This window comes from Propithecus coquereli, unplaced genomic scaffold (assembly GCF_000956105.1).
Source record: "Propithecus coquereli isolate 6110/MARCELLA unplaced genomic scaffold, Pcoq_1.0 Scaffold580, whole genome shotgun sequence".
In the NCBI taxonomy this organism is placed as follows: domain Eukaryota; kingdom Metazoa; phylum Chordata; class Mammalia; order Primates; family Indriidae; genus Propithecus; species Propithecus coquereli.
The window spans coordinates 673,386-697,210 of record NW_012151730.1 but is presented as its reverse complement, the minus strand read 5'-3'; positions in this window follow the sequence as shown (position 1 = coordinate 697,210).

Below are 23,825 nucleotides of genomic sequence, written 5' to 3'. Positions count from 1 at the left end.
GGGGTAGTTACTTGAGCTGTCCAGCTTGTGCCAATAATGATGCCCAATATCACAGAGCACCACGTAGTTTACTAAGTGCCTTCTTACCTGTGGTCTCTGAATTTAATTTTCATAGCCACCCAGCAGGGCATATATTGTTACTTCATTTGCACGTGAGGAAACTGAGGTTTAGCGAGATTACAAGATTTTCCCATGGTCATGTGACCAGTAAGTGGCTGTGCATTCACCCAAACCGGGGGTCTTCTGAGACCAGTCCTGGTTCTTTCCACTGGCCCGGGATGCTGAGGCCAGGATGCCTTCCCCCCGATGCAGCCTGTCCAGGGGCCCGATGACCCTCCACCCATAAGGCCCAGAGCTGGGCACAGGTGGGGGCCCCTGTGCCTTCCACTCTAAGGGCCCCCACCCTTGGGAAGGGGGCAGGGGGCTAAGCTTGGCCGTCTGCCTCTCCCTGAGGGCAGGGCCGCTCCCATCCCACCTGTTTCCTTCTCAGCCAGGGCTGAGACCCCGAGGGCTGTCCCCACCACTCAGCCTCAGCTCCTCCGTACCCACATCCTCCCAAGCCTTTCTTCCAACTGCCTCTGGACAGCACAGGTCCTCATGGCCTTGCCTGGCACAGGTGAGGAAGCTGTCCATGTGTGGGTGTGGCACCATTCCTGGAACAAGGTCTCTTCCTGATCCAGGCCAGCAGACAGATGGAAGTCTCAGCCCTAAGAAGTCTCAGCCCATCTGAGTCTCTCAGGCCTGGTCCAGTATGTTCAGGGAGATGGCAGCTTGTCTGGGAGATAGACAGACAGACAGACCAACAAGGGGTGGAAAAGGAGGAAAGACAGAGAGGAAGAGAGACATGAAGACTGCGTGTGTTAGAGAAACAGTATAAAGCAGATAACCAGAGCTGATACGTGCTGACATTGTGCTAAGTCCTTACTATAACTCTTTGAGGGATGTACTACTTTATCCCTGTTTTAGAGTTAAGGAAACAGGCTCAGAGAAGTTAAGCGTCTTGCTCAGGATCACACAGCTAGTGGTGGTTAGGGTAGGATTCAAATCCATTATGTCTGTTCTCACCCATCACGCCTTTCTGCTAAGGAGAGGGAAGCCAGAGTGAGTGACACAAAGAAATTGAGAGGTGAGAGAGTGAGGCCAGATGTCCATCTCAGCACTCTTATATGCCTGGGGTGGGGAGTAGCCTGGGGTGCCACAGTTGAGACGTGGTGCAACGTACCAAGGAGAAAAAGCAACTATTGAGGACTCAGGTGAGGTCTTGCCAGCTGTGTGGCCTTGGGAAAATCACCTTACTTCTCTGGGCCTTGGTTTTTTCATTTACAAAAGGAAGTAATAATTCTTCCCTGTCTTCTTCTCATGCTGGTCCTGATGGTAATAAGAAATAACGGATGTGATTACACAATTGTTCATCTAATAAAACATACTAAGAACCCACCATCTGTTGGGCACTGGGAATAAGAGTGAGAACGAGTCAGACACTATCCCTGTTCCCTGTGGGGCTTCCAGTTAGAAGGTGCTACAGGCGACCACAATAGAGGGGGTAGGTGCTAAATCCAGGAAGTGGCTGGACGTGGTGGCTCACTCTTGTAATCCCAACACTTCAGGAAGCTGAGGCGGGAGGATTCCTTGGGGCCAAGAGTTTGAGACCAGCCTGGGCAACACAGTGAGACCCCATCTCTACTAAATCAATCAACCAATCAATCAATGCGCCCTTCCAGGCAGTACAGGAGTGAAAGGAGGGGCACTCAACCTAGTTTAGGGTGTCAGGAAAGGCTTCTTGGAGGAAGTGACGCTGAAGCTGAGACAGGATGATAAATGAGAGTTGGCTGTGCTGAGGGTTTGGGTTGGGGAAGAAGGAAGTGTTCCAGGAGAGAGCATGGGGGCACTGAAAGTAATGGGATTCAGCTGTGTAAAGAAGCACCTCTTTTTATCTGCCTAAAACATACCTTCGTCAAAATTTAAAGGTGGCCATGAGCTCTAGTATTTAAATTTTGTGTCCTAGGAACTCTTTGCCTAACTGAAGGTGATAAAGATTTTCTCCTGTTTTCATCTAGAATTTTTAGCTCTTACATTTCAGTCTGTGATTCATTTCAGGTTAACTTTTGTGTAAGGTGTAAGAGAGATGTTGAAGTTCTTTTTTCTTTCTTTTCTTTTTGCATGTGTATATCCAATTTTTCACCACAGTTTGTTAAAAAGATTTTCCATTTCCTATTGAATTACCTTGGTACCCTGTCAAAAATCAATTGACCATATATGTTGGGTATGTTTCTGGACTCTTCTATTTCATCGATCTGTATATCTGTCCTTACCCCAATACCACCCTGACAAGTAAGTCTTGCAATCAAGTAGTGTAATACCTCCAACTCATTTCCCTCTCTTTATTCGAGGTCTTTTGTATTTCCTTTAGAGTTAGATCGCCAATCCGTAAAACAAAGTCTACTGGTCTTTTGATTAGGTATGTGTTAAATCTATAGATCATTTTAGGGAGAATTAATATCTTGAGAAAATATTGAATATTCCGATCTGTGAGCATGTTACCTCCCTTTATTTATTTAGGCTTGCTTTATTTCTTTCAGCAATGTTCAGTCGTTTTCAGTGTACAGGTCTTACAGAAATTTTATTAAATTTATTCTTGATTTTACTTATTTAAAAATGTTATTTCCAATTGCTTCTTGCTGATATATAGAAATACAGTACAACTGTGTTTTTTAAAAAGTTGGCCTGCTATTCTGTGTCTTTGTTAATATCATTTATTAGTTCTAATAGGTTTTTTGTAGATTCTTTGGAATTTTTTTATGGAGATCATCTTGTGTAATGAAGACAGTTTTACCATCCCTTTCAAATCTATTTATTATTCCCTTTTTCTGCCTTATGGAACTGGCTAGCACTACCTGTACTGTACTGAATAGAAGTAGTGAAAATAGACATCCTTACTTGTTCCCAGTTTTAATGGAAAAGCATTCAGTCTTTCAGCATTAAGTATGATGTTAGCTGTAGGGTTTAAAAATGCCCTTTATTGGGTTAAGGAAGTTCTCTTCTATTCTTAATTTGCTGAGAGTTTTTTAATATCACAAATAGATGTTAAATTTTGTCTAATGATTTTTCTGTATCTATTGAGATTATCATATATTGTTTTTGTTTTCAGTTTAATATGGTCAATTACATTGATAGCTCTTCTATTAGTTTCTATTTCATATATTTTGATGTTCTGTTATTAGGTACACACACATTTAGGATTGTTATGTTTTGTTGAGTAATTGACCTCTTTATCATTACAAATATCCCTCTTTATCCTGGTGATCTTCCTTGTTTGGCAGACTACTTTGATATTAATATATCGGTGCTTTCTTTTGAACAATGTTTACATGGTATATATTTTTCATTCTTTTACTTTTAATCTAGCTCTGCCTTTTGTTTCAAGAGTGTTGGGTGTTGCTTTTTAAATCTAGTTTGATGATCTCTGCCTTTTAATTTGGGTGTTTAGACAATTTATATTTAGTGTAATTATCTGCATAGTTAGGTTTAAATTTACCTCCTTGCTATATGTTTTATTTTTCATATCTATTCTTTGTTCCTAATTTTTTGCCTTTTTTTGAGTGAATTTTAAAACATTTTATTCATTTTATCTGTACTACTAAAAGCCAGTTCTTTGAATTACTATATTACTCTCTCTCTCTCTCTCTCTCATGAAGATCTTCTAATAGAGCCTCAGGGGATGGAGTGGGCTGCCTGGGGATATGGTAAAGGAAATAATGCTTTAAAATGAGTCTCAAATCTTGAGATAAATAGCTATCTTCTGGATCCAAAAGCCTGGTACAATTTATATAGCTCCTTCACTTGGTTTTCTTTCTTCTGAGGTATATCACCATGTCAACTTATGGGAGTCTTCAGGATGGCATAGGCTGTGCCATTAATCAAAACCAGAGAAAGAGACCTAAATGTGAGATTCCTAGTGCTCCTGGACCCTCCCTTTCATTCTGAGGGACACATCTCTTTTACAGTGATTGCCAGGCAAGTGGACTATAGTGTAGTGAAAAGACTCACCCTCTTGATAGCCGCCCACTGCTGGAGAATTTTGGGACATTCATTATGTCCCCAGCTACTTTCATCCCTGGAGTGGACTGGGCCAGTACAGTCTCACAGTATCTCTGTACTTGTACCATGCGATATCCATGACTGATATATCATAAGAATTAGGACTATAAAAAAATAGGAGGCACAATTTCATGTAGTGAATTCTCTGTTGTGGAGATATTCAAGTCATAGTTGGACAACCACTTACATTGCAGAGGAATTTTCAATAATGGATGGGACTGTAGACTGGCCTAGTGGTTCTTAAATTTGCCCGAGCATCAGAATCACTTAAAAAGTTTTTTTGTTTTAATTTTATTTTCTTGAAGGTAATATATGCACATAGTTTAACAAAATCAAATAATACTGAAAGGCTTATAACAAAATACAGTGGTTTCCTGCCCAAGCCCTTTCCACTCTCCCTAATCTTCATCGTCAGAAGAAATATCTTTAGCTCTTTCTCCTAATACTTAGACACATCTCCATTATTCCAAATAATAGTAAATACTGACATCTTTTGATTCATCATTTTAGCTATCTATTGACTTCCATTTATTATAGATAAGGATTTAGTTATAACCCTCAATATAGCTATATTGCCATTTTAATATGCCAACATTCAGTAGTTACATGGTTATACCTGTGCAAATATTCATAACTGAGCATTGTAGTATATTTCCTTTCATTTCATTTTTCTTGAAGTTAATAATTGCCCTGATTTTTAATTTGCTTAGTTTTATGTGTACCCGTTGCCAATTCTTCCCTACACTTCCTAACAGCCTTTCAGTGTGATTTACGACAAGGCCAGTATCACAAAGTAATCTGTTAGTTCCATATTTTAAAAAATTAGAGCCATCCCTCCTGAAGACCTTCCTTCTACCTTGGTTGATTACTCTCAAGGCTTGTTGCACCCCTGTCACCCTGGGTCTTTGCTGCCGGTTTTGGGTTTCCCTCACCTCTATCCTGGGTTGAATTTCTTGTTTCTAAATCTCATGTCTTTGTCCGTCTTATCAGATTGATGGCGTAAATGCACAGGTGTGGTGATGACATTCCTATCTCAAGTCATAGTGCTCCAATCCGGATCGGTTGTCTTCCATGTCCTGTGAACAGCGGTCACTCTGGGATCTATTTTCACCTTCATCTAGGAGATTCCCTTTGCTTCTCTCTAGGCCTTCCCCTTGCTTGGCTTACTCTCTTCTTCTGGTGGAAGACAAGCTCTGTAGCCTCATGAAAAAGTATGGGAGATAAACTTTTTGAGATCTGGTATAATTGAAAGGTCTAATTATTCTCCTTGATAGTAGGTGATAATTTGTCTAGGTATAGCATTTGTGGTAGCAATTGGTATTATTCACCAATGTTTCTAGTTCTTCCTTTTCTGAACTCATGACAGGATTGCATACCCTCATCTTCTTGAAGTTAGGCATTGAGATGTGATTTGCTGTAGACAAAAAACATGAGCAGAATGGAAGGTATCCCTTGGACATAGGCTTTAAGAGATGGCGTGTAATTCACTGTATTTCCTCTCTGCTACTGATGGACACGTTTGAGATGCTGGAAGCTCTGTCAGCCTAGGTCCTTGGGTGAGAATGACTTGGAACATATTCCCCCCAACCATGTAGCTGAGCAGGAAACAAACGTTCACTGTGTTAAGCCATCAAGATTTAGGGATTGTTTGTTGTCACAGCATAACCTAGTTCATTTTGACTGATACAAAGATTGACTCCTAGAAATGGAGTGCAGTACTAATGAAAGAGGAGGCTTACAATAAATGGCCTGGCCTAGGGGCTGTGTGGTGAACTGTAAGAAAGCTTTATTGGAGGTTGTAAGATGGAAATTTATATTATGAAGTGGGAAATATTCATTAAAATTGTCTGGGAGTCAGATCACATTCTTAAGGAACTTGTAACTCAAGATGATGATATGGGAAACAGTATGTTAGCATATGTTTGGTTATTATTGACTGTGCTTGGCAGCTTGGCAAAGTATTCTAGGAAAGAGTGTGCTCAGAAAAGAATTGGCCAATATGCAAGAAAAAAGGAAAGTAAATAGAGAGTTTCCAAAATTTCTGGGCCTTAAAACATTTGGGAAAGCCATAATTTTGGATTCCAAATGGTGGGAGATAAAATTGAGAAAAGTTTTGAATGATAAAGATCACTTAAAATTTATTCTTGTGGCAAGGGTCAAAATAAGGGTATGGCCACTGTTATAAATTCTGAATAGGTTAAGGTTGTTTCAGAGTAAAGATCCTTCAAGGATGTGGCACCCAGTTATTCCTTTAAATAGGACAAATGCAGCAAGGAAAAGAGACTAACGCTGTGTACCTCTCAGATAATCCTGATAGGCTCAAGGTATACTGATCTTCAGATGAAGAGGGAAGATATGGAGATGAGAAATCAAAGACATGTAACTTTGGGATCTATGTCTCTGAAAGAAATATGGGCACGGCAACAGGATTCTATTGCTGCCAGACTCAAATAGGTAAGAAGTTATTGACATAGTTGTACTGCCAAAAGAACCACCAGTCTGGATGTAGAAAGGCTATTCAAGACCTAAAATGATCCCACCTATCAGTAGAAACTGATCTGAGAAAGGGACTCAGCCCTCAAGGAGAGAATATTCCCCTGCATTCACTTCAGATAGGGCCAAGGAGAATAATGGGAAATACATTAATTTCTTGTCAGAGGAAAGAGTCAAGAACAATGGAGAATAATGAAGGAAGGAGCTGTACCCAGGTAGCATGATGGGAGCCCAATCCAACAGCATCCCTGCACCCAGGGATCAGGCCCTCAAAATGTCTGCCCAGCAGTATTTCAAAACTGCTATGTACCAGTGTCTTCTGTGTCTTCCCATTCTTCCTCTTTCTCAGTGGGACTGGCTGTTGTGGTTATCTTATCACCTTTCCAACATCGTATCACAGATGTGTGTAACAGAAAATTTATTTTAAGCTTATAGATCTCTAAATTAAGAGGAGAGCCACATCTGGATGTAGTATACACACTGTGACACTTCAGCCTGGGATCCTGAACTTTGTGTTTGTTGCTATGACTAGATGGAACTTTTGGGTTTTTGTCCTTGGGGAAAGAGTGGGTGTATGTTGCTTGGTGAGGACAGTAAGCCAAGTATTTGGTGACCAGAGGAGGGACTGGTAATTACATATATATCTCTAGTTCTTCTCTCTCTGGGTACATGGTGGGGTTGCACTTCTCTGACTCTTTGAAGTTATACAAGTCTGTATAACTAACTGTGGCCAAGGCGATGTGGGTAGAAATGATGTGTGCCACTTCTGTCAAATTTTAAAACTTGATATATAATAGTTACACATATTTTGGGGTACATGTGATATTTTGATATGCATACAATGTGTAATGATCAAATCAGGGTAATTGGTATATCCATCACCTCAAACATTTATCTTTTCTTTATGTTGGGAACATTCCAATTCTTCTCTTCTAGCTATTTTGAACTATACAATACATTATTGTTAACTGTAGTCACTCTACTGTACTATTTTGAACACTAGATCTTATTTCTTCTACCTAACTGTATTTTTTTAACCCATTAACCAACCTGTCTTCATCTCCTCCTCCCCTCTCCCCTTCCCAGCCTCTAGTAACTACCAATCAACTCTCCACTTCCGTAAGATCCATTTTTTAAACTTCCACATATGAGTGAGAATATGTGGTATTTGTCTTTCTGTGCCTAGTTTATTTCGCTTAACATAATGGCTTCTAGTTTCATTCATGTTGCTGCAAATGACAGGATTTCATTCTTATGGCCAAATAATATTCCATTGTATATATGTACCACATTTTCTTTATCCATTCATTTGTTTATGGACACTTAGATTGATTCTATATCTTGGCTATTGTGAATAGTGCTACAACGAATAAACATGAGAGTGCAGATATCTCTTTGATATACTGATTTCCTTTCTTTTGGATATATACCCAGCAGTGGGATTGCTGGATCATATGGTAGTTCTGTTTTTAGCTTTTTGAGGAACCTTCATTTTGTTTTCCATAGTGGCTGTACCAATTTTCATTCCCACCAACAGTGTAGGAACATTCCTCTTTCTCCACATCCTTGCCAGAGTTCATTATTTCCTGTCTTTTTGATAATAGCCATACTAAATGGGGTGAGAGGATACCTCATTGTGGTTTTGATTTGCATTTCCCTGATGATTAGTGATGTTGAGCATTTTTTTCATCTATTTGTTGACCATTTGCCTGTCTTATTTTGAAAAATATCTATTCAGATCTTTTGTCCACTTTTAAATTGAGTTATTTGTTTTTATTATTATTATTTTTGCTATTGAGTTGTTTGAGCTCCTTATATATTCTGGTTATTAACCCCTTGTCAAATGAGTAGTTTGCAAATATTTTCTTCCATTCTGTGGCTTGTCTCTTCACTTTGTTGATTGTGTCTTTTGCCATACAGAAGCTTTTTAGCTTGATGTAATCCCATTTATCTATTTTTTCTTTGGTTGCCTGTGCTTTTGAAGTGTTATAATTTTTTCTTTTTTTGCCCACACCAATATCCTGGAACATTTCTCCAATATTTTCTTTTAGTAGTTTCAGGTTTTAGATTTCAGTCTTTAATCCATTTTTATTTGATTTTTGTGTATGGTGAGAGATAGGGGTCTACTTTTATTCTTCTGCACATAGTTATCCAGTTTTCCCAGCACTGTTTATTGAAAAGACTGTCCTTTCCCCGATGTATGTCCACGGTGACTTTGTCAAAAATGAGTTGGTTATAAATGCATGGACTTATATCTGGGCTCTTTGTGCTGTTCCATTGGTCCTATGTGTCTGTTTTTATGCTAGTACCATGCTGTTTTGGTTATTATAGCTCCATAGTTAATTTTGATGAAGTCAGCTTATATAACGTATCCAGCTTTGTTCTTGCTCAGGATTATTTTGGTAGGGTCTTTTGTGGTTATCTATAAATTTTAGTGTTTTTTTTCCCCCTATTTCTGCAAAGAATGTCATTGGTGTTTTGATCAGGATTGCATTGAATCTGTAAATTGTTTGGGTCACATTGTCATTTTAACAACATTAATTCTTCCAATTAATGGAAGAGCATGGACTATCTTTCTGTTTTTTTGTGGCCTCTTTCTTTCATAAGTGTTTTATAGTTTTCCTTGTATAGATCTTTCACTTCTTTGGTTAAACTGATTCCTAGGTATTTTATACTTTTTGTAGCTATCGTAAATGGTATTGCTTTCTTGATTTATTTTTCAGATTGTTTGCTGTTAGTGTATATAAATGCTACTTATTTTTGTATGTTGACTTTGTATCCTGAAACTTTACTGAATTTGTTTATCATTTCAAAGTTTTTTAGTGGTGTCTTTAGGTTTTTCTAAGTATAAGGTTGTGTCAAGAACAAGGCCAATTTGACTTCTTCCTTTCCGATTTGGATGCCTTTTATTTCTTTCTCTTGCCTAATTGCTTGGCCATGACTTCCAGTACTATCTTGAATAAAGGTGGGGAAAGTGAACATCCTTGTCTTGTTCCAGATCTTGGAGGAAAGGCCTTCAGTTTTTCTCTGTTCAGTATGATGTTAGTTGTGAGTTTGTCATATATGGCCTTTTTTATTTTGAGGTATGTTCCTTCTGTACCCAGTTTGATGAGGGTTTTTATTATAAAGGGATGTTGAATTTTACCAAGTGTTGTTTTTCAGCATCTATTGAAATAGCCATATTAGTTTTGCTCTTGGTTCTGTTAATGTGATGTATCACATTTATTGATTTATGCATGTTGAACCATGCTAGCATCTCTGGGATGAATCCTACTTGATCACGGGGAATGATATTTTTAATGTGTTTTGGAATTCACTTTGCTATGTTTTGTTGAGAATTTTTGGGTCCATTTTCATCAATGATATTGGCCTATTGGCCTGTGTTTTTCTTTTGTGTGTGTGTGTGTGTGTGTGTGTGTGTGTCCTTTTCTGGTTTTAATATAAAGGTAATGCTGACCTGGTAGAATGAGTTTGGAAGTATTCTCTTCTCTTCAATTTTTTGAAGAGTTTGAGTAGAATTGGTATTAGTTCTTTAATGTTTGGTAGAATTCAGCAGTGAAGCCATCAGTTGTGGGGCTTTACTTTGATCGGAGACTTTTTATTATGGCTTTGATCTCATTACTTGTTATTGGTTTATTGAGATTTTCTGTTTCTTCATGGTTTAATTTTGGTAGGTTGTGTGTGTACAGGAATTTATCCGTTTTTCTGGTTTTCATTTGGTGGTGTATAGTTGTTCATAATAGTATCTAATAATCCTTTGTATGTCCATGGTCTCAATTATGTCTCCTTTTTCATTTTTGATTTTTTTTTTTTTTTTGAGACAGAGTCTCATTCTTTTGCCCAGGCTAGAGTGCAGTGGTGTCATCCTAGCTCATAGCAACCTCAAATTCCTGGGCTCAAGCGATCCTACTGCCTCAGCCTCCCGAGTAGATGGGACTACTGGCATGCGCCACCATGCCTGGCTAATTTTTTCTATATATTTTTAGTTGTCTGATTAATTTATTTCTATTTTTAGTAGAGACAGGGTCTCGCTCTTGCTCAGGCTGGTTTCGAACTCCTGAGCTCAAACAATCCACCCGCCTCGGCCTCCCAGAGTGCTAGGATTACAGGCGTGAGCCACCGCGCCTGGCCCATTTTTGATTTTATTTGTGTCTTATTTCTTTTTTTCTTAGTCTAGCTGAAAGTTTGTCAATTTTGTTTATCTTTTCAAAAAGACAACTTTTCATTTTGATGATTTTTTAAGTCTCCATTTCATTTATTTTTGTTCTGGTGTTTATTATTTCTTTTGTTCTACTAATTTTGGGTTTGGCTTGTTCTTGCTTTTCTAGTTCCTTGAGGTACATCATTAGGTTGTTTATTTGAAGACTTTCTAATTTTTGATAGGTGTTCATTGCTATAAACTTTCCTCTTAGTACTGTTTTTCTGTATCCCATAGATTTTGGCATGTTGTGTATCTATTTTCATTTGTTTCAAGACATTTTTAATTTCCTTCTTAATTTTTTTATTAACCCATTGACTATTCAGGAGCATGCTATTTAATTTCTATGTACTTTTATATTTTCCAAAGTTCCTCTTGTTATTGATTTCTAGTTTTATTCCATTGTGGTCAGAGAAGATATTTAATATGATTTTTTGAATTTCTTGAGACTTGTTTTATGGCCTAACTTATGGTCTATCCTGGAGAATGTTTCATGTGCTGTTGAGAAGAATGTGTATTCTGTAGCAGTTGGATGAAATGTTCTGCCAATGTCAGTTAGGTCCATTTTGTCTAGAGTATAGTTTAACTCCAATGTTTCTTTGTTGATTTTCTGCCTGGATTATTTGTCCATTACTGGGAATGGGAGGTGTAAGTCCTCTACTATTATTATACTGCAGTCCATCTATCCCTTTAGATCTATTAATGTTTGCTTTATATATTTGGGGGCTCTGGTGTTGGGTGTATATTATTAATATTGATAATTATTATATCCTCTTACTGAATTGACCCCTTTATCATTATACAGTGACCTTCATTGTTTCTTTTCACAGTCTTTGAAGTAAAGTCTATTTTATCAGAAATAAATATGCCCAGTCCTACTCTTTTATGGTTTCCATTTGTGTGGAATATCTTTTTCCATCCATGCACTTTCAGTATGTGGGTGTATTTATAGGTGAAGTGAGTTTCTTATAGGCAGCACATAGGTCTTATTTTTAAGACAGGTCTCCGTTTAGCCACTCTATGTCTTTTAATTGGAGGATTTGGTCCATTAACATTCAATATTATTATTAATAAATAAGGGCCTAGTTGTTTCCTGGTAGTTTTATAACTCATCTCTTCCTTTCTTACTGTCTTCCTTTGTGGCTAGGTAATTTTCTCTGGTAGCATATTTCAATTCATTGCTTTTTATTTTTAGTGTATCTATTATAGGTTTTTGCTTTGTGGTTACCATAAAGCTTATAAAAAACATCATATAGATATAACAAGCTATATTAAACAAATGACAGTGTAAATTTTATCACAAAGATAAGAAAAGAAACAAAGGAAAAGCTAAAAAAAACCTCTATACTTTAACTCCATCCCTCCCTACTTTTTTTGGGGGGGGTTTAGAGATGGGGTCTTGCTATGTTGTCCAGGCTGGTCTTGAACTCCTGGGCTCAAATGATCCTCCTTTCTCAACCTCCTGAGTAGCTGGGATTACAGGCATGTACCACCATGCCTAGCTCCCTCCTACATTTTGACTTTTGTTGTCTCAATTTATATCTTTTTATATTGACTATCTCTCTCTTAACAGGTTGATTTATTTATTATTATTTTTGATAGTTTTGTCTTTTAGTCTTCATACTAGAGATGTGAGTTGATTACACATCACAATTACAGTACTAGAGTATTTTGAATTTGTCTATTTACTTACTTTTAACAGTGAGTTTTATGCCTTCAAATGTTTTCTTTTTGCATGCCAGCATCTTTTTCTTTTGGGTTGAAGAACTCCCTTTAGCAATTCCTATAAGATTGGTATGGTTGTGATGAATTCCCTCAGCCTTTGTTTGTCTGGGAAAGACTTTATCCTTTCACGTTTGAAGGAAACCTTTGCTGAGTATGTATTCTCAGATGGCAGGTTTTTTTTCTTTAGTGCTTTGAATATTTTGTCCCACTCCCTCTTGGCTTCTATGATTTCTGCTGAGAAGTCTGTTTCCAGAAAAATCAGAGCTCCTTTATATGTTATTTGCTTCTTTTCTCTTGTTGCTTTTAGGATCTCCTCTTTGTCCTTGACCTTTGAGTTTGATTATCATATGTCTAGAGGTAGTCTTATTTGGGTTTAATCTGTTTGATGATCTCTTTACCTGTATGTTCATATCTTTCTCTGGGCTTGAAAAATTTTCTGTTATTATTTCTTTGAATAAACCTTCTACACCTTGCTCTTTTTCAACTCCCTCTTGAATGCCAATGACTTATATTTGCTCTTTTGTGATTATTCTCTATATCTTGCGGGCATTCTTTGTTCCTTTTCATTCTTTTTCTTTTTTCTCATTTGACTGTGTATTTTCCAATAATCTGTCTCCAAACTAACTGACTCTTTCTTCTGCTTGATCCATTCTGCTGTTGAGAGCCTTTAATGTATTTTTCAGTTCAGCAAATGTATTTCTTAGTTCCAGGATTTCTGTTTGATTTCAATCTCTTTGTTAAATTTCTCTGATAACTTTCTGAATTGTTTTTCTGTATTATCTTGGCGTTTTCTGGGTTTCCTTAGAATCGCTATTCTGAATTCTTGATCTGAAAGCTCACACATCACCACCTCATTTGGGTTGGTCACTGGCTCCTTGCTTTGTCTGTTTGGGGAGGTCATAGTTTCCTGTTTGCTGTTGTTTCTTGTGAACATACGTCTATGGCCTTCCACTGAAGGATTAGTTATTTATTCCAGTCTTCACTGTCTGGCATGTTTTGATCTTTCTAGGGTACATTTGGTTGAAAGTTCTTTGTAGTTGCTTGTGAGTTCCCTTAATCCTAGATTGCTGCCTCCTTTCTGGCACTAGATGGTGCCTTAAGCCCAGATTTGCCTTGGTTCTCACAAACATTCAGCACACTGCCCATCCAAACATTCAGAGCACTGCTTGTCCTACCTGGGGTGTGGGGAAGTATACCCTGGCTATGTGGGAAGGCTGGCTAGGAGTTTGTACCCAGGAGACCCATGGAGTGTGCCTTCTACAGTGTGGTGCTGCTGAACAGCTACTCTGATTTGGCATCTCCTTTGGCTGAGATAAAGAAGAGTTTGGTGGGCTGGACATCTTTGCCCGCCTTGACATCTTTGTCTCTAGCTGCCCTCAGGGTTTTTTCTACATACAGGCTTCCTGTGGGTTGAGGCAGGAAAAATTTTCTTACAAGGGAATCCAAGATGGTGGGGAAGCTCTCTGTCTATCTTGATCTCACTTTTTCTAGTGTATGAACTATGAGTCCAGGAGAAATTTTCCATGTGTGGTGTTTGACAGATTGGGGAAGGGGCATTATGGATAGAGAAATCCATTTCTATTTTTATCTGCCTGGAATTTTTCACTTCTTTGTGGCCCTGGGGATTGTCTCTGCCTTAGATTTGAGTTCTGAGATGTTGCTGGTGATAATCTTGACGTAGGATATTTGTTTTGGGTTTTCTGTGGGGGAGAGTGAAGCCAGATTGCTTCTACTCTGCCATTTTGGGACATTACTCTGACAGAATTTTTTTTAAAGATCTGGTTAGTCATTTGTCATGGTCCCTTTTCTACCACTGAAATAGGTGGAAACTCCTACAGCCTGGGTTCCTGCTGAACTAAGATGATGTGTAGCATCTGAGATTTTGGAATTATCTGTTAGTGCAGCATGACCAAGCCCATCCTGACTGTGCTTTTTAGTTTTGGGGAAATCTTGTGAATTATTTTATTGATTTATTTTCCCTGTTTTTTTCTTCTTCTGTTATTATTTGATGCTGAATCTTCTGAATTAGCGTTCTAAGTTTTATACTTTTTTTTTTAAGAGATGGAGTCTTACTATGTTGCCCAGGATGGAGTGCAGTGGCTACTCATAGGCATGATCATAGTGTCTCAAACTCCCTCCTCAGCCTCCCAGGTATCTGGGCCTATAGGCACATGCTACTGTGGCCAGCCACTTTTTTCTCTCTTATTTTCTACTTTTTGCTCTATTTCCTAGGGTATTTCCCCAAATTTATCTTTTTTTTTTTTTTTTGCTATTGCATTTTTCATTTTTTGCTATTAGGAATTTCTAAGAGCTCTTTTTTTGTTCATTCAATATTCTTTTCCTATAGAATTCTATTCTTATTTTGTGGATGCAGTATCTTCTCTTACCTCTCTGAGGATGTTAATTTTTTTTTTTTTTTAATTTTCTTCCCTCTGCACAATTTTTTCCTCCAAGTTACTTTTTTCCTGTTTATTTGCTTTGGCTTCTATCTTTAGTATTATAGGCTTTCTTCCCTCAAGTATCTGATAATCCCTGGCTGTCAGCTCATAAGTCAAGCAGAAGATTAAAGAGCTGATTATGAGCTCTGAGCTTGAGGGGCGCTTGCCAACTTCAGTGGGCTATTTGTTGGAGAACAGCGTCAGGGCCTTGGGTCTCTCCCCTTGGGCTGGCCATATTTCCCAGAGAGTACCGAAATCCTGCCTGAAGGATCCAGGTGTGCTTGCCAGCATTCTGGAACCAAGTAGATGATCAGGGCTGGAAGTTGCTGGTTCCCATATTTAGGATTACACGTTAACTGATTTTCATTGTTTATAGTCTGGTACTCACCCCCTCAGTTGTGTTGTTTGGCGCATAGAGACCATCTGGTTTACCCTTTCTGGACAGTAAACCCTCAGGGTTCTGGCAGTGGCGGGTGGGTGAAGAGGTTAGGTTGTCCAGCAGCACGGAGTGAGGGAGGGAAGAATAAGCAAAGGAGATGAGAAGGAGTGGCCAGTGCAGGAGGGGGACAGCCAGGAGAGAGCGGCATCCCCGAGGCAAGTGAAGAGGAGGCTTCAGGAAAGGGAGTGATGGCTTGTGTCCGATAGTCTGAAGAGCAAGATGAAGACTGAGAAGCAGCCATTGGGTCTGGCAGTGCAGAGGTCATCGGTGACCTTGACGAGTGATGTCTCCTCAAGCCATGGGGACAAAAGCCTGGTTGGATGAGTTCTAGAGAGAATGGTGGGAGAGGAAGTGGCAGCAGTATGTATGGACAATTCTTGCCATTTCGTTTAATTCCTTTGCAAAACACCCCTGTGAGAAAGGCAACCATGCCTGTTTTATAGGTTTGTAGTTGAGGGAACTGAGCCTCAGAGGGGTTTAAGGGGACGTGCCTTTGGCTGCTCAGCCCGGTGCTTCTACTCCTCCCCCCTTTGGTTCTCCCCCACCCCTAGTTCCAGCGGCGCCTGGTCCTGTCAGTTCCTGAGGCTTTTGTGGATTTTTGCAGTGTAAATTGGGTTAATTCTCAGCTTTTCTCATTGCTTGCTGGGGATTCAGCATTCTTAGGTCCACAAAGTCAGTTATCACTTGTGTCGTCCCTCAGTTTTTCAGCTTATAAAATTTTGTGATTGTTGTCTGAACTACCAAGGGACATTTCGGGCCCAGTGAGCCTCTCCTGGGGCTCTGCACGCTCCGTCTCATCTCCTTTGCTGACTCCCCCTGAGCTCCTCAAACTCTGAGGGCTCAGTTATTGAACTCTCTGCTCTCTCTTCCCAGATGCTTTCATTCAATCTCATGGCTTTAAACACGTAACATTAATCCTGTGGGACCCGAGAGCCTCTGCTCCGTACCACGCTGCTCTGCTGCCGGCCCTGAAAATGTTTGCCCGGGTCAGGCTACAAAGCAGGTCACCTGTCCCCATCCCATTTTCTGTGACCCCCGCTGACCGCCCCCACCCCTTCCCAGACCCCTCTCCTCCCACGTCCCTTCCTGCAGGGCCAGGAGGGATGAGCACCTGCACCGAAGGCCTCTTGTCTGCCCATCCTCGGGGGCCTGCTCTGCTCAGCCCTGGGGAAGCCTTCCCGATGGCCCGGCCTCTTCCTGTGTGCTCGCTCGCTCGGGTACTCAGCACTTCTGTCTCATTGGCATCTGGTCGGGTTTGTGCCTGCCTGTGAGCTACCACTCGGCCTTCCCGCTGGGACAGGGACCACACAGAGTGTCCCTGGCTGTCCCCCTCTTTCTTTCTCTAGTTCTTTGGACTCTTACCCTTTTGGGTATCTTATGACAGGCGTGGATCCTCTCCACAGAAAAGCATTTATATGTATAGAAACTCATTTTGCATTTAATTTCTGAGGGTTCAAGGGCTTCTGAGTCCCCTCCGTGGACCCCCTAGTGATGTCTGGTTAAGAACCCCCAAGCTAACACGTGAGACAAGCCAGGATCATGAGAGCGTACGCTCCGTTCTCAGTGCCCGCCAGGACTTGTACTCGGCGCTCAGTCGGTAAATGTGTATCCTCAGTCTGTTACGTGGCAGGTGCTGTTCTAGGCAGCGTGGCCATGGCAATGAGGATTACAAAGACCTTGCAGTAGGAAGCTCGCATTTTAGTGGGGAGACGATCATAAAAGTACATGGATATATATTATGTGTCAGGAGTGCTGAGATGTGGGCAGAAGCCAGATCACTTAGGAACTTACAGGTCACAGGAAGGACTTGGGACTTTGTCCTGAGCATGATAGGACGCCACTGAGCAGGCAGTGATAAGATTGGATTTTGGAAGACCATTCTGGCCGCTGCGTGCAAAATTGAGTGTGTGGAGGCCACATGCAAATAGTGAACGTTCAGAACTCGGGTTGACTCACCTGGGCTGGAAGCCTGGGCACAGGCTGGCCTGCCTCCCATGGGCCTTTGAGAAGCAGGACACTCAGGGGGAGGGACCTCCTGGCTCTGTTCTAGTTCCTAGAGTGTCACCCCTCATCTTCTGTGCCCTCACCAGCCTCCTCACTTCCTGGGCAATTGGCACCAGGGCACCCAGGCCAGCCTCCTCCTGCCTCCTCTCCCCACAAGTTCTCTTCCCCCTCTGGGTCTTGCTGCCCTGCCAGGGGGCTACACTTACGGCTCTAGCTCTGTGCTAGGCATGCGGCAAGGCCCAGTCCGTACTCCTTGATTGAGTGGTGGGCATCAGGAGGAAAGGGAACCGAAGTCAATGGCTTTGTCCCCAGGTGAGCGGCCAGATGGCATTTCTTCCTGGGTGTGTATCTGCCTCGGCACACGCTGCCTGTACCTGTGGGGGTACATACCTGTACCTGACACCAACGGGTATGTGTGTGGAGGACAATGCTGTGCACCTGTGTGCTCTTGTGGGTTCACCCCAGTGGATCCCCAGGCCACCCTGCCCCAAGTTTAGGAAGGAGCCACCCCACCCCACCTGTCCCTGGATTCTCCGAGGCTGGGAAGGCCGATCCCACTATAGGCTGCGGTGTGTCTGGCTTTGAATTCAGGCTGCTACTGTGCCCGGGAGAGACATTCCCAGAAGTTGGCGGTACAGCGATCCTTGTAAGATGCCGGTAAGCAGCTCTGAATGAGGGCTTGGGTCAGGAGATGAAGGGGAAAGATTTCTTTTGTTTGCTACAGTCCCCTTCTTGCCATCTCCACACGGGAGGAGGAGGGGCCCATATAGGCCACCTGCCTCTCCTGCCCCCTCGGCCGCCTCATCGGCATACAGGGTCTGCCGCTGCAGAGAGGGTCCTTGCTGGCTTCGTGCCTTCAAGGTTACAGGCAGGTTGGCTTTGGCAGAGACTCAGAGAGGGTGCTGACCAGCGTGTCAGGCCTCACTGGGCTAGAGCTTCAGGGTGGAAACCTGGGCTTCCCAGCCCTCCCAGTGTGTGCACCTCTCAGCAGTGCCCCGGCTGAGGAGGGGAGGGGAGCAGGACCCAATGTCCTTCTGTAACCTCTTGTGCCTTTCCAAGTGCCAGACGCGGGGCTAGGCCCCCAAGAGGCTCACTGTCCAGTGGGAGAGTGAGACAGGAAGTGAATGAGTAGGACAGGGTGTGGGGAGAGTGGTTTTAAGGAAGAAAAACTATGGGGGGGGACACGAGGTAGGAGCACTTCACCCTCGTTTTGTTTGGGTGGTGGGGGAAGGAGTTTGCTCAGGGAAGATGTATAGGATTTTTCCAGGTAGGAAGCAGAGAAGTTCACATGCAGAGAGCCAGAGGTGTGAATGCAGGTGTGGGGTTCAGGACTAGGAAGGCCCTGGGCTTGGTGGGGCCTGGGGCAGGACGTGGGGGAGGACGCTGTGAGAAGAGGGGAGGGGCAGAGGGAGGTGAGCTAGGGTGGAGGGGCGTGTCCAGGTGGTGAAACACATTTCCTGACAGACTAAGGAGTTTGGCCTTTCTCCTGAGGTCCCCACATCTTGCATGTTTGGAAGAAGCGACTTGGTGAAATTTGTGTTTTTAGAAAGAGCGCTTTGGCTTCTTTGGGGAGGAGGGCTGGGCGGTGGGGCCTGGAGGGACAGAGACCAGGGGAATGTCTGTTGGGTGGCCTGGGCAGGAGATGGTGGGGGCAGAGTGGAGGTCGAGCTACTGAAGCAAACAGTGTCCAGAGGCACCTGGGAGCTGGATGTGGCAGGGCTTCTTGCCGTGTTGCTGTGGGGCCAGACGGAGCTGGACTCTGGGGGGCCTCCCAGGATTGTCCCTGGGTGATGGGGTGAATGGTGAACTCATTATCCAAGAGAGGGAGGACGGGAGATTTCAGGAAGATGATGGCGAGCCCAGCTTTGGACATGACGAGTTGGAACATGCAGGCGCATGTAGCCAGCAGGTGGTTAGACATGCAGGTCCGAGCCAGCTACTCGGGAGGCTGAGGCAGGAGGATTGCTTGAGCCCAGGAATTGGATGCTACAGTTCACTGTGACCCTGCCTGTGAAGAGCCACTGCACTCAGCCTGGGCAACACGGTGGCGAGAGCTTATCTTTACAAAGAACAAAGAAAGAAAGAAAAGAAAAGAAAAAGGAAGGAAGGAAGGGAGGCAGGGAGAATGGAAGGAAGGAAGGAAGGGAGGGAAAGGTCGGTCTGGATCTAGGAGAGAGGGCTGCGGCTGTGGGCATGGTGGTGCCTGAAGTAGGGTGCATGTGAGTGCCCCAGGGAGAAAGAGGGTGGGGCTGGGAAGAAAGGAAAAGAAGGTGGGAGTGACTGCCTGGGAAACACCGTCATTAAGGAGTGAGGAAAGGGGCTGTTAGAGGAGGCAGAGGAGGAGAAGCCAGAGAAGCAGCAGGAAAACCTGGCAAGCGTAGATTATGCAGGAGAGAGACAGAAAGAGTGTGTGTTTTATTAATAGTAGGCACCACTGGTGTACATCTTAGACAGGCTAAGTAAGAAAGACTGAAACAAAGGCATTGTTTCTGGCGATTTGGTGGTCCTGGGTGACCTCTAGAATTTCTACGTATTTGCACTGTGAGGGACTGAGGGGCATATTTTATTCAATTCTTCCCAAGAGGTGGTTTTGAGAAGATACCATGTTCCCAGTGTAATGTGTCCTTGGCCACTCCGCCCCACCGGGATGTGTGTGTGTCTGCGTCCCAGGGAAAAATAAAGAGGGTGGTGAGGAAGGGCCGCTTCATGCGAGACTCTGCACGGCATTGGGGTGGGAGGCTGCACTGCTGAGATGCCTCCGAGAGGGTCACCCAGAAAGTAGGGAGAGAGGAGGGGACACAGCCACGGTTGCTCACCGGAGTCCACGGCCTCCTCCCCTCCCTGACTGCACAAGCTCAGCTACATTTTCCAGCCTCCTCTGCAGCTGGGTGTGGCCATGTGACAGTCCTGGCCAATGGGACATGAGCAGGTGCCTGGCATTTCCAACAGTGGCTTTGTGTAAAGAACCTCCCTTGCGCAATCCTGGTTCTCTTCCTCCATTTGCCAGCGCAACTGAGAGGACTCTGGAGTCCCAGGGGAGGGTGGAGCCACAGCTGGAAGGAGACTGGGGTGATGAGTGACTGTGTGGACCGACTCCCCAGTGGGCTGTGCTGTGAGCACAAGACAAACTTTCATTGTGTTCAGTGAGATTTAGGTGTTTAGCCATACGGCAGCTAGTGTCACCTCAACAGATATAGAGAATTTCTCCCCTTCGCTGACAACTGCCATGCAGATGTGGCTTGAGAGCAGTGCTGGCCCTGCATGGGTGGAGGGGACTGGTGGGGAGGTGTCCAGGAGAAGTGTCGGTGCCACCAGCAGAAGGGGTGGTAGCCAATGACTGGACCAGTACTTGGTACTTGAGCACATGTGACACTTTTCCTGGGTATGGCCAGAAATACCACCATCCTCTAGGGGTGGTCCTGCAACAACAGTGGGGCAGAAATGCAGGTTATTGCTCTGCAATCCCTGTGTACGGAGTGTGTGATAGAGCAGCGCCTGGCACACGGTGGATGCTTATTTATGACTCCGAGGCCGGTGTGAGCCGGGAAAGCAGGTTGCACTGCATGCCGTTCTGCTGAGTTTGTGCCTTTTATTTCTCTGCTTGTCTTTCTCTCTCAAATGTGCTTCAGGACACACTGTAGACTGGAGGCTGGGTGCAACCTTGCAGGTGACCTGGTTTCTCTTCCACATTGTATGTAGATCAGGAAATTGACATAGTGTGATATTAAGGACTCCAGAGCAGGCTCTAGAGTTAGGCCAGGAGATGGCATAATGCTCAGTTTGTTTCAGTGTCACTGCTAGGTCATAACCCAGGTCTCCTGCCTCCCTAACCAGGGCTCTCAAAATTAGAAAACTATCAAAACGGTAGTTTAAAAAAAAAAAAAGAAAAGAAAGATATTAGTTATAATCCCAATAGCTAGAGAGACAACCATTTTTAAAATTTTAGTTTATATCCTTCCAGTCCTTTTTTCTTACGTGCACACACACATTACAGATCTAAAATAATATCTATGCAATACTTACGCTACATGTAGAATGTATAATATATTGTGCATATAAAATGTAACATGGAATATTTATACTACGTATAGAATAATATACTACATATGCATGTAGGATATATATTACATAAAGAATATGCAATACTACATATAGAATATAATAGGTTCTATGTATACATACAAAAAACTAAAAGGAAAATAAATTCATGTTGTACATATTGTCTTATAACCTACTTTTTCCACTAAAATCATGAGATTATTTTCCACATTATTACATTTTATTTTACAATGTTTTGTATGGCTGTACCATCACTTACTTCACCCTTGTTGTTGAACAGCACGTTGTTCCCAGTTTTTGCTGTCATCAGCAGCTCTGAACGTTGATCAGTGCACATTGACCGTTATCTTTTGGGGTTAAGTCCTACATGTGGAATTTTTGTATACAAAAGCAAGAAAAATTCTAACATTTTTGATATGCGTAGACAAACTGGTCTTCGGAAATGCTGAGAAAATTTACACTTTGATCAGCGGAGAAAGAGGCGGCTCATTTCCTTACACCCTTGGCCAAGACCAGGTGGTATCATTTTTCCCAGGGCTCCTTGCATTCCTGAGTTTTACCAGAGGAAGGAAAGCCAGCCTTGTCCTCAACCCCCAAGCCTGTTCCTCCCTGGGATGGGCAGGCATCAGTGAGATGGGCCAGGCTCAGGTGGGGCGCTGGCAGCGAAAGTGGGTGGCTGGGGCTGTGGGACGATGGTGATCAGCAGAAGGTGGGCTGGGAGCTCTCCCTGGACATCTGACACCCTGCTGGAGTTCTGGCCTTGGAGCCCAGTGGTGTAGCTGCATGAGCCTTGTTCTGGGCAGATGGCTTGGGCCAATAGACTGGCAGAGATGGGTCTGGGAGACAAAGTAGATGAAGGTGGAGCAACGGTGGACATCACTTGTCATTGGTTCCAGAAGCTGTAACAAAAGCAAATATTTGGAGGCTGGGATTGCTTAGCTTTCTCCTTGGAATCAGCAGACTCTCGGAGGCTGGGATTAATTTGAAGAAATTTACTAGCAGAGTTTGTGGCAGATAAAACAGTTTGCTTATTTCACACTTGTATGGCCACCTGCTAGGAACTGTTTGTTCAGTTTCGGATTCTTTAATTAAAATCAACATAAAACAGATTGAAAACATCCCAAGAAGGGGATGCTTGATTTGCTGGAGGATATTGCAGAAAGATGGAGCAAAGTGGTTCAAAAAGCGCTTCGTCACCAAGCAAGCAGGAGGGTAGGGAGGTGCAGCCTGGGTAACTATGCGGTCCAAGTATGCACGTGTGTGTGTATCAGGGGCCGACGGGAAGTGTAGAGAACTCACACGAGTCTGGAGTGGAAAAGTGAGAGTTCCTCTTTGCTCCCACCCCTTGGAAAAAGCCAGCTCCACATTTATTCTTCTATCAAATAGTCACGGAATTCCTCTGTGTCAGAAACTGTGACCAACATGCAGTCCTTGACCTCAAGAAGCTCAGAATCAGTAAGACAGACATGAAAGTGAAATAGCAATTATAACCCAATGTGTGCTACGAGCTGCAGAAAGGGTAGATGCTAGGAGTTGTGGGAGCACATACTCTGAACTGTGGAAGAGGTGAGGGGCTCGGGCCAGACTTCCAAGAAGATGTGACATCTATCTCAGCTGAGATCCAATGAGTAGATAGAAATGATTCACGTTAAAATGATATATCAGTTAGCTACCACTACAACATGCTGTGTAACAAACATTTACAATACCTCAGTAGCATATAATGATACCGTTGATCTAGTTCATGCTTCTGTGAGTTGTCTGAGGGTCCGCTGACCTTGGCTGGACCCGATTAGGCAACTCTGCTCCCTGGGTCTCTTATCCTCCTTCAGGGACCAGGAGGCTAACCTGGCATGATCTTCTAATGGTGGTGGAGAGAGCCGAAGACAGCAAGCACAATCACACAAGCACTTTCCAAACTTTTAGTTATGTCACTTCCGCTGGGATTAATTTGAAGAAATTTACAAGCAGAGTTTGTGGCAGATAAAACAGTTTGCTTATTTCACACTTGTATGGCCACCTGCTAGGAACTGTTTGTTCAGTTTCGGATTCTTTAATTAAAATCAACATGCTTGCTTGCCATTGGCCAAATCAAGTCATGTGCCCGCACCCGAGGTTAAGAGGCAGGGAGATATATTATACTTCTTTCGGGGGATTACACACTCCACCTCTTCAGAATGGTGGCCATTAATGCAACCCATTACACATGGGGAGGGACACAGCGGTGGTGGAGGGGTATTACAGGGTGAGGGAGAGCGCGGACAGGACAGGGCTGGGTGCGCGGTCACTGTCTGCAGGGGAATGGTTATGAGGAGGGGCCTGCAAGACTAGAGGCTCCTGGACAGGCCTACAGGAGAAGAGAAAGGTCTCA